The sequence below is a fragment of the Delphinapterus leucas genome, chromosome 17 (assembly GCF_059928025.1).
Source record: "Delphinapterus leucas isolate spDelLeu-1000000601 "Yukka" chromosome 17, BTC_Dleu_Yukka2, whole genome shotgun sequence".
Classification (NCBI taxonomy): Eukaryota; Metazoa; Chordata; class Mammalia; order Artiodactyla; family Monodontidae; genus Delphinapterus; species Delphinapterus leucas.
In genome coordinates this window covers 46,951,559-46,971,137 of record NC_143145.1, presented here as the reverse complement: position 1 = coordinate 46,971,137, position 19,579 = coordinate 46,951,559, and the positions used below count along the sequence as shown (strand labels likewise).

The following is a 19,579-nucleotide window of genomic DNA, read 5'->3' as shown; positions in this document are numbered from 1 at the left end:
CCAGATAAGCCGGTGCCGTGTAGTCTCGGAGGAGGACTCGCCTTTTCCGGTTCAGGTTGTCACGGCGCCCCGGCTTGCCTCGTTTTTTCCGGTCTCAGTCCGGCGTGGCAGGGTAGACAGGCCGCCTTTAGCCCTTTCAAGCCCTTTCTGTCATGGCGGCGCCCAGCCTCTTTTTCCGGCAGCAACCTGTCATGGCGTCTCCCTGAGTAGCCACTTCCGGATCCAGCCCACTACGTGTCCCCAGCTGTTCTAATTCCGCGATGCTCTGGTGGCGCCCAAGGCTCAGCGGAAGTAAAACGTCAGAAGTGAGGCGGTGCCTATGCGGAAACCGGCGCGGCTCTGGGAAAGACGGGGGCGATGTTGGCTGGGTCCGGGGGCAGCGGCCTGTCTTGAGGGGCTCGGCCTTGCTAGGCCTGGCCCACCCCGTCGTCCAGCAGCCCAAGCCCAGATTGCAGCCGCGTACCCTCTTTGCCGCGCGCGCGCTCCTTGCTGCTGGACCTGCACTCACAGTGAGTGAGTTAGTCGCCGCCCTGTGGCCGAACCGGTGGCTGGCGCTGCTGCGGCGCCTCACGGTGCTGTCATTCGGGGGCTGCTCTACCTGGCCTGGCTGGGCGCCGCGGCAGCTGGTTGCTGGGGCTGGCAGCTGGACGTAGGTCCCCGAGGCCATGTGGCTCGTGCTCGCCACCATGTGCCTCGCGCTCTCACCGCTCTCTCGGCGCATTGGTACGAGCACGCGCAGTGCGCGCTCAGCTGCACCCCGGTAAGTGCTTGCACACGAGCACAATCCCTAGCAAGGTCGGGCTTTGCCACTGCGCTGTGTCCGTCCCCAACCCTGCCTGGGCCTCGCATTTTCTGGGCCTAGGTCTCCAGCGGTGTTCTCCACCCTTTTGCGCTGGCTAAATCCCGACCCCACTGCTGACTTGCTGTGCCACCCTGGCGCCGGTTACTTACCTTCTCTGGAATTCCTTCCTGGTGTGGTCATTTAGATTCGATAGTTTAGCGCTGGGCCCGGTATATGCTGCTGTTTGATAGGATTTGTTAATGCTAGGTCCCATGTTAGCGGGTACTTGGTTTTTCCTGGAAGCGACCCTGTCTTCTTTGTAGTCTTATCTCCTATCTTGCTTTTCAAATTGTGAGGCTAGACCTGCAGGGTAGGTTTCCCTATCTATGAAACTTGGTTTGAGAATTGAGCATTAGTCCTACTGTACAATGCTCAGAGGCTCACCCTTTAATTCCCCCACCCTGTGTGGACCAAAGGTAGTTTGAAATGCAGTTAAGGCGGCGTTTAGGAGGAGCAGGAGCTATTTGTGAGCAAGTGACTTAACTGCTTGGAGTCTTCATGCCTTTCTGCAAGACGAGAGTGATTTAGTTAAGACTGCCATCAGGATACAACAGCAAGATAGTGCATGTGACCCTTAGCCCTGAAATATGGATGAGTGAGAGCTGCCTTGGGTCAGCAGTTGATATCAGGCCCTCTGGGTCTGCCTCAGATGACACCAGCAGGTTTGGAGCCATGAGCACTGAGTTCAGCCTTTAGTCAGCCTCCCCTCAGATCCCAGGCATGTGTTTGCTGAAAGAAGAGGGAAATGAAACAGCACCAAGGGCTGCAGAAAGACAGGAATCCCTCACCCCTCAAAAGTGGACTGAATCCTCTCTTCCGAGGGAGTGAAATCTCCCTTATCCCAACAAGCCTTATCCCTGGGGAGGGGCTCAAACTTCTGGGCTTGGTGGCTTCAAGTCAGTACAATGAAAGACCCCAGCAAGGGACAAAAGAATGGAGGGGAGTTGTGGGGGGGGGGGGCGCTGCCTGTTGGCCTGCAACTAAAAAGTATGACTGTTAACCTTCTCTCCAAGGATGAAGAACAAAGAAGAGCTAATCAGCTGTGAGGTTAGGACAGGAAGATCTGGGTTTGCATCAGGGATCTTAGCCAGGGTCCTTAGTGATAACTGTAACACATACCTCAGAGTACCATTGTGATTATTCTGCAAACGGCCTGCCGTGGGGCTGGCCCCATGTAGTGCTTTGCACTTTTTTTCCATAGGTTACCAGAGTTTATAAATTTGTCTATTTTCATTATTTTCTGCTTGATTTGGTGGCCCATGAACTCTCAGAGGGGCAGGGCCTTGTTTCTCAGGATCAGGGCTGTGCCTCCCCTCCCACCCCCATCCCCCAAACACCCATGGCAGCAGAGGGTGGGATGGATGCATCTCACAGGATTGAGGGAGCACTAATTGAACTCCATTCAGTGCCTCCATATCTTAGGTGCTTGGGAAATAGCAGTGAACAAAACAGACAAACCCATGGCTTTTATGGTGTTAGTGGGGAAGATAGAACTCATAGTCAGCAGTCAATGCTAAAGAGAGAAAATCAGGACAAGGATAGGAATGTAGTGAGGGAACTTTAGACAGAGCATCCAGGGGCAACTTCCTGAGAAGGCGACCTTTGAGCAAAGGCCTGAAGCCAATTCTGTGACTGTTCCAGGTGGAGAAAACAGAACATGCCAAGCCCCTTAGTTGAGTTAAGAACAATCCTCAAGTCTCATTGTCTGTCATTACTTAAGGACATAAGGAAGAATAGTGATGGGTTGGGGGGAAGAGGCAGCAGGCCAGGTGGCCTGTGACAGGGCTCATGTGGGTTGAGAGCGAACCTCATGCCAGGTATTGTTCTTCCTGTTTGAGTTTATGTCATCCGCAGAGCTCTGGGCATTGGGTGTTATTTGTAACCCCAGCTTTGATATAAGCTGGACCAGAGGCATGGTGAGGTGTCCAGCATGGTGCTGTCCCTTGGCCCAGTGACAGACTGGGGAATGACCAAACCAACACCTAGAGCCCAGAACATGTCCCGAGAGCTGCAGCCCCAGCAGCCTCCCCATTGGGGACCATGGAGCTGGGCTTGAGAAGGGTTCAGCAGCAGCACTTTGCCTCTCAAAGGAGTAGGACCCCAGCAAAGTGAGCTTCATGAAGGTGGTGCCAACTGCCAACAATGGTTCCACTGAGCTTGTGGCCCTGCATGTCAATGAGGTAGGGACTGCCTGCCAGACCCCCCTGGCATGGGCTTGAGTGGGATTCCCAGGCACTGAACCCCCAGGCCAGGGGCCTCTGCCACAGCCTTCTCCCACAGGGCAAAGATGGACAGGAGATCTCCATGCCATGGAGAAGAAGCAATCCCTCCACAAGGCCTTTCCCTTGGGAAATGTGTTCTCATACTACCAGAGCAACAGAGAAGTTCAGGAAAACTCAGAGGTCTGTGAAGCTGAGTAGTTTGAGAGCAACAAGTGAGTCCTGACATCCCCATGAGTCGCCCCTGCTGACAGTGGCTCCTTTCCCATTTGTGCTTTGTTGCACTCCTGAGTTGGGGTGCCTGGGAAGTGATTTGAAGACATCCACCTTTCCAACAGAACATCTCAGGTGAATGTGGTGGGCACCCTTTGAGAAATATGCTCTAGTCTACTCTCCCCTGAACTTGCCTGCTGACAGGAAAGGCTGGGGACCCTTTCCCTTGGCATGTGTACTCTTCATTGGAACCTGGCTCTTGAGAGTTGGCTGCTCATTCTGGTCTTGTTTTTGTAACTCTCCTCTTCATTTTAAATTCTTTGTTTAAATATTAAGTTTTCACCATTCGTCTCATATATATCCCAGCAGTTTATGAGTGATGATGAAAAAGATGTTGGTGATCAGGATAGCTCTTATTTGTACCAGGTAGAATGAAGATGCTTTGTGTGTGCTTCTCCTTTAATCTTCACCAAAACCACCAGTGCTGACACAAGGCTGGGAGGGGAGAGGGCTGGGCTTCAGAGCCCCCATCCTGGTCATGGTAGCCCTCATCCTCAACCCCAAAACCTTCAGAAACTCTAGAAAATCTTTTCCTGACCTAATTGCTTTTCAAAAATTACAAATATGTTACCACAACTGGCAATCTAATAGGAAGATTTGTAAGAAATATTTACTGATCCTCCGTTATCCACCCAGGTCAGCCATGGTGGCAGCCTGGGATGTCCCTTTTCACACCATCCTTGCTCATGCAATGGCGCCTCACACAATACAGGGGCTTCTATAGTCGTGATTTCTAAATTGCCTCTCCTAAGCATAGTTATTAAATTTGCCCAAGTTTTTAGAAACCCTTTTGATTTTCCAGTATTTTCCCAGCGTATCCCTCTTAGTGCCGTTTTCACACTGCCTCTCTCCCCACACCTCTTTTTTCCACTTAAAGATTAAAAAATAGCTTAAGTAGATTTTTCAGAGTTATCCCAACACTTAGAACATAGTTTGCACACCAGAATGTTTAATGAATGTTGCACAACCCTATGGAGGATATTTAATCTCAATACCTGCACCAATGGCATACATGTCTCATTCCTTAGAGTCTGTGAAGGAAAATGTCATTCTGATAAAATCTCCAAACTTCCTATTAAGACATCTTCAGACTTGTCATGTAAATGTCTAATGGAAAGGACTGGAGGGCCCCCTAGATTTTATAATTGTTTCTTGTTCTTGTTATTGGACTCACACTGCTACCATTCACCTGAAATGTCTGTCAGATGGTATTTTGTGAATTCAATATTTATGTTCTTCATGACATTTCTGCATTACTGCTCTTGAATGATTAAATTTTTGGATTTTTACCTACTTGGCTTTCAAAATACATTATGGATCATTCACATTTCTTAGTCTTAATTATGATTTTGGTATTTTACATCAAAAGCTAGTCCATTTACCTTAAACAAAATGATGTGATCTCAGAAATTCTTTTAATTGGGAAACTGATTTGCATGAGGTGAGGTACTTCTGGTCAACTCAGATACACACTTGTTAAGTTGGTCGATTCTGTAATAACAATTAACTTGTCTAATCTGAAAATCAGTAACATTTCTCCACTCAGCCTCCACTGTTTAGACAAATATATCAAAAGAATCTGGAAATATTGGTTCCCAGACAAAGCAATAAGATTGCTTCTTATTTTTAATAGAGAAGTCTACTGAGTTCATGAAAGACAGTGTCTTCTAATCAGCATTCACCACTTCCTTTGCCAGGAAATTTCATTTCCTGTCCATCATTTCAAATGGACATTTTTTGGTAAAGTCATTTAATGTATATAGACATAGTCGCCTCTCTGGAGTAGGATTAGCCAACATAGAGCTACTGTTGCTATTTTTAATCTGTACCTGCTACTGCTGATGGGTTGAACTGAGGAAGGGAATCATGGGTAAGGATGGAGCTGCCCTGGTTGATTCTCACCTGTATGGCGCACAGCTCATGAATGCATTTTAAAGCACACCAAGTGCATCTTTAACCTCCCTAATTTGTGGGAATTTTATTGTGACCTTCCAGCTCTGCTGCACACAGTGATTTTACTTCATACCTAGTCCCCCAAGTCCTCTGCCTGACTCTTCACTCTCTGGAATCCTGCTTCTCTGGAAACACCAGGCTCCAAAATGGACCAACCAGGCCTACTGCAAACTCCTTTATTTGACCTTACTATTGATAATTTAGGATTTCCATCTATTAGAAAACAGGTTTAAGTCTGATTTGTAGGTAAACTAGGTAGCAGTTAAAGATGAGTCCTGGGTTGTAAACAAGTCTCTTAGTGCCTCCCTCCACTGCCCCCTGCCCCCCAAATAGCACAATGTTTAAAATGCAGCTTGTGCTCAGTAAATACATATTAAATGAACAGTAACAAAAATAATAATTTGAAATCCCCAAGAGATTGAAAAGGTTGCTCTTAATGTGGAAAAAGTCTTTTAAAGTAATGAGGGAGCCTGACCACAGGCAACACAATGATGTGTAACTGGGAGGAACAGAAGCTCTCACAGGTCCCAAATCTTTGGCATACTATATGTATGTTATTAAGAAGCAAGAAGATACAATTTGCTAGAGATTGTGCTTTTCCCCAAATAATGGTGTGCAGAAAAACTTCACTGCTTACTAATCCAATGTAGTTTACTCCATTTTCTTAATTTGTGATTGTTGCATAACAGAAGGAAATTTCAGTCTTATTGAAGTTTCTGTCCTCCAGGAAAGAAAAATGAGGCAAAGGAACAGCCACCCTAAATAGCTGGTGGGAGATATAAGGCTGATTTGATTTTTTTGAATGGTGCTTACGGAGTTTTGTTAAATCTAAACCATGACGTTTTGGTTTCAAACAACCAATAAATACAGTGCCTCCCTTTGATGTCTTTCTACCTTGCCTAGGCCCTGCCCCTGCTGACCCTGCCTTTATTGTCATCAAGACCTGTAGTCCCTCCGTTGCCTCTTCGTCTCCTAAGCCATCAGAGCCTTTCTGACCACACTTAGTTCCCTTGTTACTTATCAACTATGTGTCTTAGGCAAATGGTTTACCACTCTGAGGTTTAGTTTCCAAATCTGTAAAACAGATAAATATAATATCTATGTCAGACAGATTGGGAGAATCACTTTATCCTATGGAGTAAAAGGCCACCTTTAATGCCTTGCACAAGTACCTTATAATTCCTCACCTCATTGGCCTCCAGCCCTTGCCAATCCCAGGGAGAAATCAACCCTCTTGCTTTCTCTGCTCCTGCTTACGTTGTCTACAGCTCCCTAGCATCTGAAACTTTTCTGTAGGCATTCCTCCAAGGGTAGAAGAAAATGAACAGTTACATGTAGCAGTCCTGAGAGTGTTGGGGGTTATGATCAAGAGCAGCTTACCACAAGCACTTAATTTGTTTGAAGTTTCTCATTTATCTTAAAAAATTTACCCTGATTTTCATTCTGTCTATATTAAAATATTTTTAAAACATTCAGTTAAGCACTTAAAATTTCATTCAGATGTTTCAAGTAAAACTGATGCTAGAGGAAGATGATCTGTTATTCCTACAGCTTTGTTTATTCTAGGCACACAGCTGATAGACCCAAGGGTACCTGAATTTGCAAAGCATAGCCTAGCTGATTGTTCTATTACAGACTTGTAAGATATGCAGTCTCACCCCAGCCTTCATTCCACGCAACAATTTTTTCAGTATTAATTGACTTTCTATCATATTCACAAATATTATCCTGAACATTTCCCCTCTTTGAACTCTAGTCTCCTATCTTACTCACTGAAACAACAGATGCCGTCTGACATCCCTCAATTTCCACTTCCAGATTTAACAAATTAGCACTTAGTCCCACTTTTCCCTTTTCTAAGTTCATGAACGTCCCTTTCCTCTGTTACAGTTTAACCTCCCATGAGCCCTCTTGCCTCTTACGACCTTGTGCTTCTATCCCCCTTCTTTCTTTTGTTTTTTCAGTTTCTTTCCCTAATTGTTCCCAAATGCTTCTAGCCCAAGCATTTGCCCCGTAACCTAATTTTGCCCAACTTCTCTGCCCACTAGGCAAGCCTCTGTTCTTTTGCTCCATAGTATTTCTAGATTTCCACCGAGGTTTGGAGTATGTACAATGAATTATGAAAAGGACTCATCACCAACCCAGGGCATGCAGTTTCCTCTCTAAGGTCAATAATTGTTTTTCAATTTGTGCAAGAAAAACAGCACCCAATTGGTTAAGAATTATAAAGAAGTGATTTTTTTTTTTTTTCTTTTGGCCATGCTGTGTGACATGCGGGATCTTAGTTCCTCAACCAGGGATCAAACCCATCCCCCCTGCATTGGAAGCACAGAGTCTTAACCACTGGACAGCCAGGGAAGTCCAGTGATTTTTAACTGATAGTTTCAAATATGACCAAAATCCCTTTTTTTTTTTTTTTTTTCGGTACACGGGCCTCTCACTGTTGTGGCCTCTCCTGTTGCGGAGCACAGGCTCCGGACGCGCAGGCTCAGCTGCCATGGCTCACGGGCCCAGCCGCTCCGCGGCATGTGGGATCTTCCCGGACTGGGGAGCGAACCCATGTCCCCTGCATCGGCAGGCGGACTCTCAACCACTGCGCCACCAGGGAAGCCCCCCAAATCCCATTTAAATCAAAATGTTCCTATTAGAAAGCTTTAGATAACAGTAAATCTTCACCTATTTGAAATATTGAGGAAAAAACTTTAAAGGATTTTCAATCAGTAATTTCTGAATTACACAAAGCAACTCCTGGTCAAAATTGGAAGACTTACTGGAGTACTGTGTCTTTAAAACAGGAACACTTGCCACAAAGAACAAAATAGCATCTTGCTCTAAGTCATTTTAAATAAAGCCAGAAAACATCTTTAAGTTTTCTTTTCCTGGGTATGTTGTTCAATGAATTATTAGCCTTGCTGAGATGAACCAGATCCATGGGACCCATAAATCACCATGGTTCAGTAAAAAGTGGCTTTTAGGTGCTTTTGGATGAGCTCCAGGCAGGAGTCAGAAATCTGAGCAGTCGCAGAACTGGGTCATGAGCCTAAGAATCTGTCCAAAATATACACTGTACCAATTCATGATCATTGGCTTCACTTTCTTGAGAGTGAAATTTGAAAAGGAAAGTAGCTGAATCCAAAGGTCTTTCATGTCGTCTATTTAGAATAAGAAGTTATCAATATAAATTCGTATGAGCCACAGAAAGGGTAGTAATATTCTAACGGTTTTACATGGTAAACACAAAAATAACTATAATAAGTGTGCATATTTATTTGACATTCTTTGATAATTTTTCATTTCTTTCACCTTTGCATAGGGCTATTTGGCATTTTCTAGACTTATTTCACCCAGATACTAGAAATAAGCAGCTACACAGACCTGGTGTACAAGAAATAAGATCTAATCTACAAAATAAATTTGCATTCTGCAGCCTGACCCTCAGCACTAAAAGGTAAGTGGGGGGAGGAGGGGGCATAGTCAAGGACACTCAAGAACTCTTCCTACTATTTCTTTTAATCATAGGACCCCCAGCTGTATTATGCCAGCTGAACAAAGAATATTAAAAGGCAAAGTTTGTGGCTCACATTAATTAACACATCTATTGAAAAGAAGGGTTGCATATTTTTTTGAAGTTGCATTACTGGGCTTCCAGCCCCTTATTAGTAAAACTCAGTGGAATCTCTAAGGGAGTTATTTTCTGAAAGACATTGATAAAGAAGATGGTAACATTTCAAGTATTTGGGGCCCATTCCATTTAAGGTTAAAAATATGTGTTCATTGGTTTCCTATGGTTGCTATAATGAATTAACACACACTTGGTGCTTAAAACAACATACATTTACTTAGAATTCTGGAAGTCAGAAGTCTGAAATTTGGTTTCACTGGGCTGAAGTCAACATGTAAACAGGGCTGTACTCCCTTTTGGAAACTCTGGGTGGAAGAATCCCTTTCCTTGTCTTCTCTATTGCTAGAGCTTCATAGCATCATCAGATCCATCACATCACCTGATCCTTTGCAGTCAAATCTCCCTCTGTCTCTCTTAAAGACAGTTGTAATAATATTGATGACCCACCCAGGTAATCCAGGATAATCTATGTCAAAATCCTTAATCATAACTGCAAAGTCCCTTTTACTGTATAAGGTAACATTCACAGTCTCAGGGATTAGGAAATGGACATAATTGGTCATTATTCAGGCTACTACAATGAGTGTCAATTTAAGTTGCTTGACTTAAATACTATAATGTAAGCTAAAAGAAAGAAGGCATAGTGTGGTGGCCAGACCCATATGCCCCGCAGATGCTAAGACCCTCTTGTCATTGTCCATTGTGTGAGCCTAGAGCTGTTGAAATTTCTCCATAGAGCAAATTCAGACCTTAAATTACTTTGACTCCAGATCTCCAGCTTTGTAAAGGGGCAAGACAACTGGGTCACACCAGGGACAAAATCAATCGTTTTGAGATGCTGAGAAGAAATCAGAAGGCATACTTACAGCTGATTCCAAGTAGACACAATTATCCACCCTCTCCTAAAAGACCTTGTATCCAGAGATAAGCTGCCATCAACAGCACTATGGAGGGGAAGAATAAGTGACATTAATGAAATGACAGGGATGACTGTAAAGGGGGCAAGACATTTTGTGAAAAGCCAGAAATGCTCTCCTAAAGAAGAAAAATAACAATATTGATCTGGAGATTTCCGAACTGGGCAGTGACAATGATTGAGTTAGCAATAGCAATGATTCTTTGGAAAGGCTGGGTAGGAGCACTTGAAATTCCAACAGACCTAAGTTTGAATACCACTCCGCCATTCATCAGCTGGGTTACCTTGAACAAATTACTTAACGTTTCAGATCCTCTGTTTCCTTACATTAAAACAAGATTTTTTAAAAAAATCTATTTCATACTATTATTGTGAACATGACATGAGATCATAAATTATCTGAGTGCCTGGAACTCATGGCTGCTCATGGAGCCCTAGGTACAGATGCAGTAGTAGCTGAGGGAGAGGGGGTATGACATAGAGCTATGACACAGCTTATGAACATTGAGCTACATGCAGTGACTCTAAACATCCACCTACTTTGCCAGCTGCTTGGATATGTTGGTTGATGTGCCCTGGCATACTGCTGTGCATCATCTGGAGAATTACTAAGGTTAAGGTGAATTCTTGAATTTCATGCTATGCTCTCTGCACACATGTTCTGTGGCATCACTGTCGATGCTCTGTATTTCTGGACTTCTTGTGTCTTTGGCTTAATGGGCTTCAGTGCAGGGATGCAAGCTGCAGTTTGTATCACCAGACTCAGACCTCATTGATATTTGGTATTGACTCATTGACTCGCTTCATTTTGACATCAAGACGCCTGTTTACTTGCAGCTCTGCTGCCACAATTATCATTCAACTTCCCTGCTTAGGCTTTTGCCACCATCAGTCCTCCTCTTAACTGTTTTTTGTTTCTTCCTAGGACGTTAATATACTACCTCTGCTTGTTTCAGTTTTTATACAAAAAAAGGTGAGCCTTTTCTAGACATCATGAACCAATCACAGAAAGTAATGTTATTGATGAACTGACGAAACACAATATGGGAAAAATCTTTGTGTCTTTGATGCTTTCTCTTTTATAAGAGTTTTCCTGGATCTCAAAGGGATGATTCCGTGCCCATACCCCCCCCCACCCCAACACTTTTTTCTGAATTAATAGCTATTCAGTACTCGGCTACCCAAACGCTGTTCTCCAGCTAGTAATTCTAATTTTTCTGACACTATCACAAATTATGACTAACTTCTAGAGCACATATGCTATCATTTTGTTTAAAAATTGATTTTTCTTTTCTGAAAGGCTTTGAAACTACTTACAAATTACATTCAGATGAGGCAAGTAAGGATACAACAAGAGGAAACATCTAAAGGATGTTTTGCAAATGTTTTCATTTCAGGAGTAGATGTTTTCAGATACACGTGTTCAGTTTTGGGGCAATACACTTGGTTCCAAGCTTTCTGGGTGCTAGAGTAAGAAGGGAAGCACATTGAGGCACTATTAAAAAGGAAAATATAAAAGCATACTAAGGCAAAACTTTTCTTGCAACTAAATCCACATGGGAATTTATTATAATAGTCTTTATCATAGTGTGTGGCTATCTTAACAATAGCTTTATAAAATATAAAGGATTATTTAAACAACGTTTTTCATATCAACCCTCTGAAGGCATAGAGACATATATTTCATCCTAAATCAATGAAGATCTCTCTTGAAGGACCATGTATAAGTTTCCTAGGGCTGTCATAACAAAGCACCACAAACTAGGCTGCTCAAACAGAAATTTATTGTCAGAAGTCTGATATCAAGGATATTGGCAGGATTGGTTTCTTATGAAGGCTGTGAGGGATAATCTTCATGTGTTTCTTCTAGCTTCTGGTGGTTTGCAGGAAATCTGGCATTTCTTGACTTGTAGATGTATCACCTCCAACTGTCTTCATGTTCACGTGGTATTACCCTTGTGTGCATGTCTCTGTGTCCAAATTTCCCCTTTTTACAAGGACACGAGTTCTTGTTGGATTAGAAGCCCGCCTTACTGCAATATGACCTCATTTTATCTTAATTAATTACATGTGCAATGACTGTTTCTAAATAAGGTCACATTCTGAGGTTACTGGAGGTTAGATCTTCAACATATAAATTTGTAGGGGACATAGTTCAACCTATAATAGACCCAGATGATGTGGGATAAATATTTTAGTTGCAAACGACCTGTCCCAACACAGATTCAGGCCTAGGACATTTCATTGAATAGACTATAGCATTGTCCAATGTCATAAGCAAACTTTGTGAAGTCCAGGATCATATTTAATTCCTGACCAAGCTGTCTATTGTCTACTTGTGTGCAGAAAGTCTTTGCTATTGCAAACCTAATGAATCGAAGTCTAACTATGAGAGATTCTGAAGTCTTTTTTTAGTAGTGATGATTCAGTGGATACATTCATGCTCTTTTCCTTGAAGCTGTAACTCAATACCCCAAGATTGTTTGTAAGCTTCTCTAACCTACTGAATCTTACCAGATGTCCTAAAAATATATGTCACTAGGGCACGTGAAAGAGTAGGACTACATCTAGGTGCAGTTACCACCACTATCAGGAAAAGTAACTGTTTTATGACCTCCTGACATTTTCTTCATAAGACAGTACTATTATTGTGGGAGAAGAAAGATAATCCAGTCCTTCCAGGAATTCTAGGAGGACCACATATTTCCTCTCTGAGAAGTTTTTTAAAAAAATGATGTCTGACTTCTAGGTCATTTCTAAAGCTAGAAGACAAGGTAACCAGGAAATAACAAATAATCGGGCAATGGGTGAATAGATAAAACAGAAAAAAAAAAAGTCCTCATGAAGTACTCAGTGTCGTGGAAAGTACTATAGTGTAGTGATTTAAAGCAGGGTTGTTGCCAGAATCTGGCATTATTATTTTCACGCTGCTGCCACTATTGTAATCATAACCATTGTATCAACATAATGTTCTAATTTTCTTCTTAAAAAGAAGAAGGCATATTCTTTTGAAAAATATGTTCAGGGGAAGCCAGATATTCCCTGTGCTCTTCGGTAGCTGTATGTCTAGTTGAAGCTTCAGGTTTTAAATTTAAGTAGACCTGGACTGAATCCTGTCCCTACCATTTATAACAAGTGACTTTCACAACTTCAGGTCTCTTAGCTGAAAAATTGGTGTAAATACCCATTTTCTATCCTGTTAGATCGTTAGCATAGTTCCTGCACATAGCAAATGCCAATATATTTCAGGAATTATTATTTTGAGCAACTTCCTCTTCTCTAAAATATAGAAAAATTCTAACTGTTGCAGAGGCTACTTGCCCTATTTTATTGGTGGAGAATATAGGGGGTATGTCTTCACGTCAAAATTAATATTTAATTAAAACTTTTTTGGTACATAACTAATATCTCTTGCACTCAAGCAACCTGAGCGTTCTTGTTAAACATTTATTAGCAGGCAAAAAGTTATGCTAAGAAACTAAACCTTTAGAGAATTTTCTGTTTAGGGAATATACTATTCTGACTCATTATGGTAATATCTTACTCTTTAGCCAAGTAAGCAGTAAACAACTCATAGAAATAAGTGAGAAAATTATTAAACATATGCTAGAATATTATATGGAAAGACTTGTGAATGTTTTATGTATTTTTACTAAGTTTATTACTTTGACAATATTTTCCCTGAGGTGCTACATATATAATGACATGACAGCGTATCTCCATTTTATAAGGAGTTCAGTTGTAAGCATGAAACAAGGATTGCTTTGGTTAGAACCCTATGTATAGGCTTTTTTATTTAAGAGAAAACATTTTTATGTGATATTCCTTGTCTTCACTACAGTCACTGGTTTAGAGAGAGGTTTTAATCTAGCCATAATTAGGATTGACAGTTTGCTCTGTTAAACCCTGGCATGTAATCTGAAAAAAGTGTTGAATACAGTATATGATATACTGACTTCTCCTTGTTTAAGTACAACTTTCTGAGAGTTTCACAGAAAGGTACTTCTTTTACTTCATTTTGATTACTAATTTTTAGGTCATATGTATTTTTATTCAAAGTTCAAATTATGGAAGCTTGACAGGAGCCAACACAAAATAGAACTAAGAAGTTAATCCTTAAGATATTCTTTTATCTGTATTATTCTTCAACTAGAAATATTTGAAAGGCTCTTTTTTTTCATACCTGTTATCCAGCACTTTGCTGTATAGAGATGGCTTAGAATAAATGTGTTAGTCCCTGGTGATCTGGTGAATTTGAGGAAAAAGTAATATGACAAGGGTGGGGTAGGAAAGGGATGGAAAAGAGAGGAAGTGAGGGTTTTAGAAGTAAGAATCATAACAAATCTCAATTTTTTTTGAAAGTTTCAGTGTATAATTAACTAAATTTTTAAAAGTATGTTCCCCAGCCATCAGTAGGACATTCATTGAGATTTAATCCATTAATATTCCATCCTCTCTACAGCCCTTCTCTACCAGGGAAGAGGGCATTTGACAGGAAAAATAATATACAAGGAGTTCTACAGCCTCACAATTTGAAGAAAAAAATTGTTATGGAAAGTTCAGAAATGCTTTTTAAAATATTCTAGATTGTAAAACTCAAAAATGTCAAATCCTTGTGAACATGAAGTTGTCATGCCAATGGCAGAGTAGAGAGCTCATTGAATTTAGGATTGTAAATACTAAAAAACTTCTTTTGGAATTATGTTGTAATCGATTATTATATAGAACACAATTGCTTAGCATAAAGTCAATATGGATATCAAAAAAACATTGGAGGGCTTTAATGAAATCTTTCATTGGCCATGGCAGAAAGACAGTATTCAGACTTGCATGGTGGAGAATTTGGTGTACCCATGCAATGTTAATGTCAGATAGGGGTCACACAGATTGCATGTGTGATTGCACAGCCATGTAATCAAGGATCAAAGACAAGATCATCAAGATATTTCATATGTCATTTTACAATACGCTGGATCCTTTTGGAAGTAGCAGTGTGGATTGCAATGCATATTGATATAAGCTTCAGGGGATCTGCATCTAAACCCTGACTTTACCACTTAAGAGTTATATAAATTTGGACAACTCATTTAACCTCATTAAACCTCAGTTTCTTCATTGAGAAAGTGAGGGTAACACTAGAGCCTTGTTTTCCATCTCATAGAATTTTTCTGAGGATTAAATGATTGCAGGTAAACTACAAAGCTCTGTAAAATTTAAATGGTTGCTATTGCTACAGGAAATATTTGTCAGATTCACTTATAAAAGAACTTGATGTTTTTTACCTTTCAGTGTAAGTCCATTTACAAAACATATGTTTATTGACTCAAGTTGATGATCAGTTTTTTAAAATTTCACCTTAATAAAGTGCTGAATCATTGTGCAAACATTTCAGACAAATGCCTCTGAGCATAATCATTTATAACAGTTTTCTTTAGAACTTTAAATTGAGTGCCACTGTCTATTTTGGAATGCAATGCTAACATCTTAATTTATTTTCAACTAGTAGTTAATTTCCTTTAGAATGTATATTATCAACACCACCTAGTCCTGAGAGTTTCCAGACTTTTAGAAACACATACTAGGCTGCGAAAATCTCAGCGTCCTTCTGTGGCAGCTCAACTCACTGATCATTTTCTCCTCAACATCCTGCAGGACAGGAGACTAAATCATCTGCTTAGAAATAGTTAAGTTAGATAAAATGGTCCCCCCAAAGATACTATAAATAACTATAGATTTCTTATATGACAGCTGTATCCAAGTAATGAGTTATATAAAAAGAAAAAAGGAAAAACTCATTCACCAACAACCCCGATTATAAAATATCTAGGAATAAACTCAAACTTTTTCAACTAACATTGTAGAAGTCTTGGATTAATAGTAATACATGATGTATTATCGAATCAGAAAAGTCACTGTCAAATGATGTTTAGCTTCAGCATAGTCAAGAAATTTTTTAAAAAAGAGCTTCCTACTGTATATAAGAATGTAGTATAATGCTATAGACATTTAAAAATCTGATACTGGTACTAGAATAGATAAATATATTAGTAGCACAGAATAGAGAGAACAAAAACAAACTCATATGTGTGGGAAATCATATATAACAAAGGTGACACTTAAAATCAGCTGGTCCAGTTACCCAAACAAATGGTATTTGGACAGTTGGACCATTTGAAGGAAACCATGTAGATCCCTACCCCAACCATTTAGAAAAATAAATTTCTTATGGATTAAATATCTAAATTCAATATAGTAGTATTTAATATGTATATAAGCATATTATGTATATTATATATATATATTACTGTACAAGAAAATGCGGGTGAATACTTTTATAATCTTGAAGAGAAAATGGCATTTCCAAGTATGACCTAGAACTCAGAAGACACATAGGAAATATTTGGTGATGTGATGATCTTATCTGATTTTATAAAAAATTAACATTTCCATACAGTGAAAGGCAGAAAGTCCAAAGGTAAACTACATGAACTATAGCCAAGAGCAAACAGGATGGGAGAAAATACTAAGCTGCAAATCAGTAACCAAGGCAAACAACATGAGTAGACAAATGAGCAAAAGCTATGAGCAAGCAATTTATTGAAGACTACAAATGACCAATTAGTGTAGAGAAAGGTACTTGACCTCACCAGTAAAAAATAATCAAATACAACATTTCTAATCAGGCTGAGAAAAATGTGTAAGATTCTATCTGGTATTTACAAGAGATGATAAAATCTAGCACTCTGTAACACTCCAGGTATGTTTTTGGAGTACTATTTGGAAATATCTATTAAAATCTCAAATGCACGTGCCTTTTCACTCACCCAGCAACACCACATCACAGAATCCATGTTAGCACAAGAGAAGAATGATACCCCTGTAAGGCTGTCCATCTGTTACCAATGGTAACTTTTAAAAAGGGAAATAATATAAATTTCCCTTAAGTGGTACAAATAGGTAATTTAATTATGTAATTCCAACAATGAAAAACTGAGCCCAGAGAAGGAAGATGGAAGAGATGAAGTAGAAGAGCATCTCCATAGGCTGGCATATAAAATGTCTTCAATCTATTGTTAATTTCAAAAAACAATTTATAGACTAATAGACATAATCATCATATCATAGTGCATCAGTTGTCCGCAATGCACATCTTTATGAAATGAGGCTAGAGCATAAAGACTTTCACTTTTTAACTTCATATCAGAGACTGCAAACTGGTGACCTGCCAGCTTGATTCAACTAGCAGATGTATTTTTTACAGAGAGAGAATGTTTTAAAGATCAAAAGAATTCATGAGAAAACCTGGACTTCCAGTTCTCTTAAAATAAGATTTGGAAACCCAGGACCCATATTCCTGCCTGGCAACAATTGGCTTGAGCTGGATAAACGCTGCCCCCTTTAAAAGGTATGTACCCTCTCTGTGTCAGACTTGACTCGTGTTGTTACCTGCCAGGTTTCCAGGGGCGTTGGAATTTGCTTCCTTTATTTCATATGCTCTTATATTCTGTGAATTTGTTACAAGTATGTATTACTCTTGAAGATAAAATGTAAGGATTAAAATTTATGATGGTATACCCTGTGAAACCTGTAATAAATTATCAAAGAATTTCAATGATAATATAGCAATAGTATTATAGTGCACTTCAATTTCCAGTAGTTATAAATCCAGCATTTTAAATTAGCTACAACAAAATTGAGACTAGCTTACCCAGAAATATCCTGAATGTTGAAATCAGATATTAAAAATAGAGCATCTGAATCCATATTTATAGAACACCTACTATATGCAAAGAAAAATGATAGATGCTGCATAGCATACAAAAATGGAGTGTGTTATCATTCCTTTTCTTTCTAAGTCATCCATTAGGTCTAAAATAGCTAACTGGTTGTCATACATTGATACTATTTTTTCGTAGTATTCATCACATAACTTATTTTATAATTCCTTACAGCACTCAGTTATTTTACAGTCCTGTTTCTAAGAGAGCTTTACTACTGTTTCAGTAATCTTTTAACTATTTTTCCATCCTTCTGACTCTGCATTTCAGTATCAAATTCATCTCTAAAACATTGCTCCAATCCTGCCATTTTATTTTTAATACATACTAATTCAGTTCTATAATTTGGAAAATCAAAGCATGCCACAAGTTGACCCCAAAATGTCTAGATTTACTGTTTTTCATGTATTCTTTTTTTCAGCCAGAAATGGGCTGCTGATTGTTTTCCAAACATATAATTTCAGATCTTCCATTTACTTGACTATTTTCTTCTTCCTGGAATGTCAACTCTTCTATTTTAGTTGTGGTTTAAAACCCTAGCCAGCCTTCACATCTTAGCTCAGATGCTGTCTCCACCGTGAAGCCTTCTGCCGCCCCAGACAGAGAGCTCTTCCTCTGAACTTCTATTGTGGTTTGCCTGGACTCCTGATACATCACACAATCAGCTGATTGGCGTCACAGTAATTAAGGCATATGTCTCCTGTATCCTTCTAAATATAAGTTCCTAAAGAGCAAGGATTGTTGTCTGCAAGCACAGAACTTTGCATACCGTTAAAAGTTTAAATTTTTCACTTGAAAAGTCATGAGATATACAAACTGATGTGAGGCAGATATGAGGAAGCAGACAGAACTGTAATGAGGAAGATAAAGCAGACTGATAGAGGTATCTTATAGGAACTTAGGCTGCATTAGGGTGCTTGTGTGGGTGATAAGAGGACTGCATCATTGCCTAAGTGTAACACATGCACCTGGTACTTCCTTGACAGGATGAGAATAAGGGAACCTATTCTCAGTAATAATAACAGGGTGTTCAGCTGAAGTCAAGTGAGGATTTGGAGAAAGCTGGTTTGGTACAGCCTGTGTTGAGTGGCTTAAAAATTATAGAGTGAAGAATTGCTTAAGAGACAATGTTCTTAGGAAAGCCAGTTAAAGCTTATAGGCCAGAGTGTCAGGCTGGCTGTTGAAAGACTTCTGATAACTTTCTGTCATTTGAAGAGCTGTTGGTGGTTTGGAAATAAATCATGTTAAAGTAATCAGCTTTTGACTGTCATGAGTCCTCAAGGGGAAGTGACATGAAGCCTTGATAAACCTTAATAGCATGACTATGATAGATGCCATGATTTATCAGGCTACCAGATTTATCAGGTAGCTGATATGAAAACTAGTTCATACCCACCCTCAATGGCCACAAACCATGCAGTTTATTTCAGCCAGGACTAGACTTCCATAATAAGCCAGTACATATGGTATGAGGCAAAGAGTGGATGCCTGATTACCAAAGCTAAGGAGGGTGTTATAAAAGCAAAAAAGAGTTCAAATAGGCTTTTTTGGAAACATTTGGAGGATGAAGCGTTTGGCATAATGATGAGCAGGCTGAAAGGTGGCCAGGAATCATTTCATTCATTATTCTTTTCCTAAATGGGAAGATCCTGTATCTTGAGATTAATGTACATGAGAATAGAAACCTAGCTTTGGACTTCTGACATAAGTCAGAGCAATTAGAACACAGGCCTCCAAAAATCTGCAGATGGGCAGGGACTCTGAGAGTTTCCCTCATGAGCTAACAGTGTCCCTATACCCAGCTGGAGCTAGACAAATCCAGAACTAGGATTAAACAGGGCACTTCCAAAAATCATTGAACAGGAAAGAAGTTTAATCTTTGCTCCTACAGGCAGGATTTCATTTGTTTGCTCAAGTAGCATCTGGGAGATCATTAAGAAATACCTGGATGGACAAAAGGGAACCCTTGTGCACTGT

At 40.2% G+C, this 19,579-nt stretch overlaps 1 long non-coding RNA gene across 1 annotated transcript; it reads left to right on the top strand.

Moving 5' to 3' along the window:
- The first annotated feature begins 646 nt into the window (after positions 1–646).
- On the top strand, positions 647–19,149 carry LOC149746953 (uncharacterized). The gene is made up of 4 exons (XR_016388377.1): positions 647–760; positions 8,600–8,734; positions 10,750–10,797; positions 17,086–19,149. It is a non-coding gene; the product is annotated as an uncharacterized LOC149746953 (long non-coding RNA).
- The last annotated feature ends 430 nt before the right edge of the window (positions 19,150–19,579 follow it).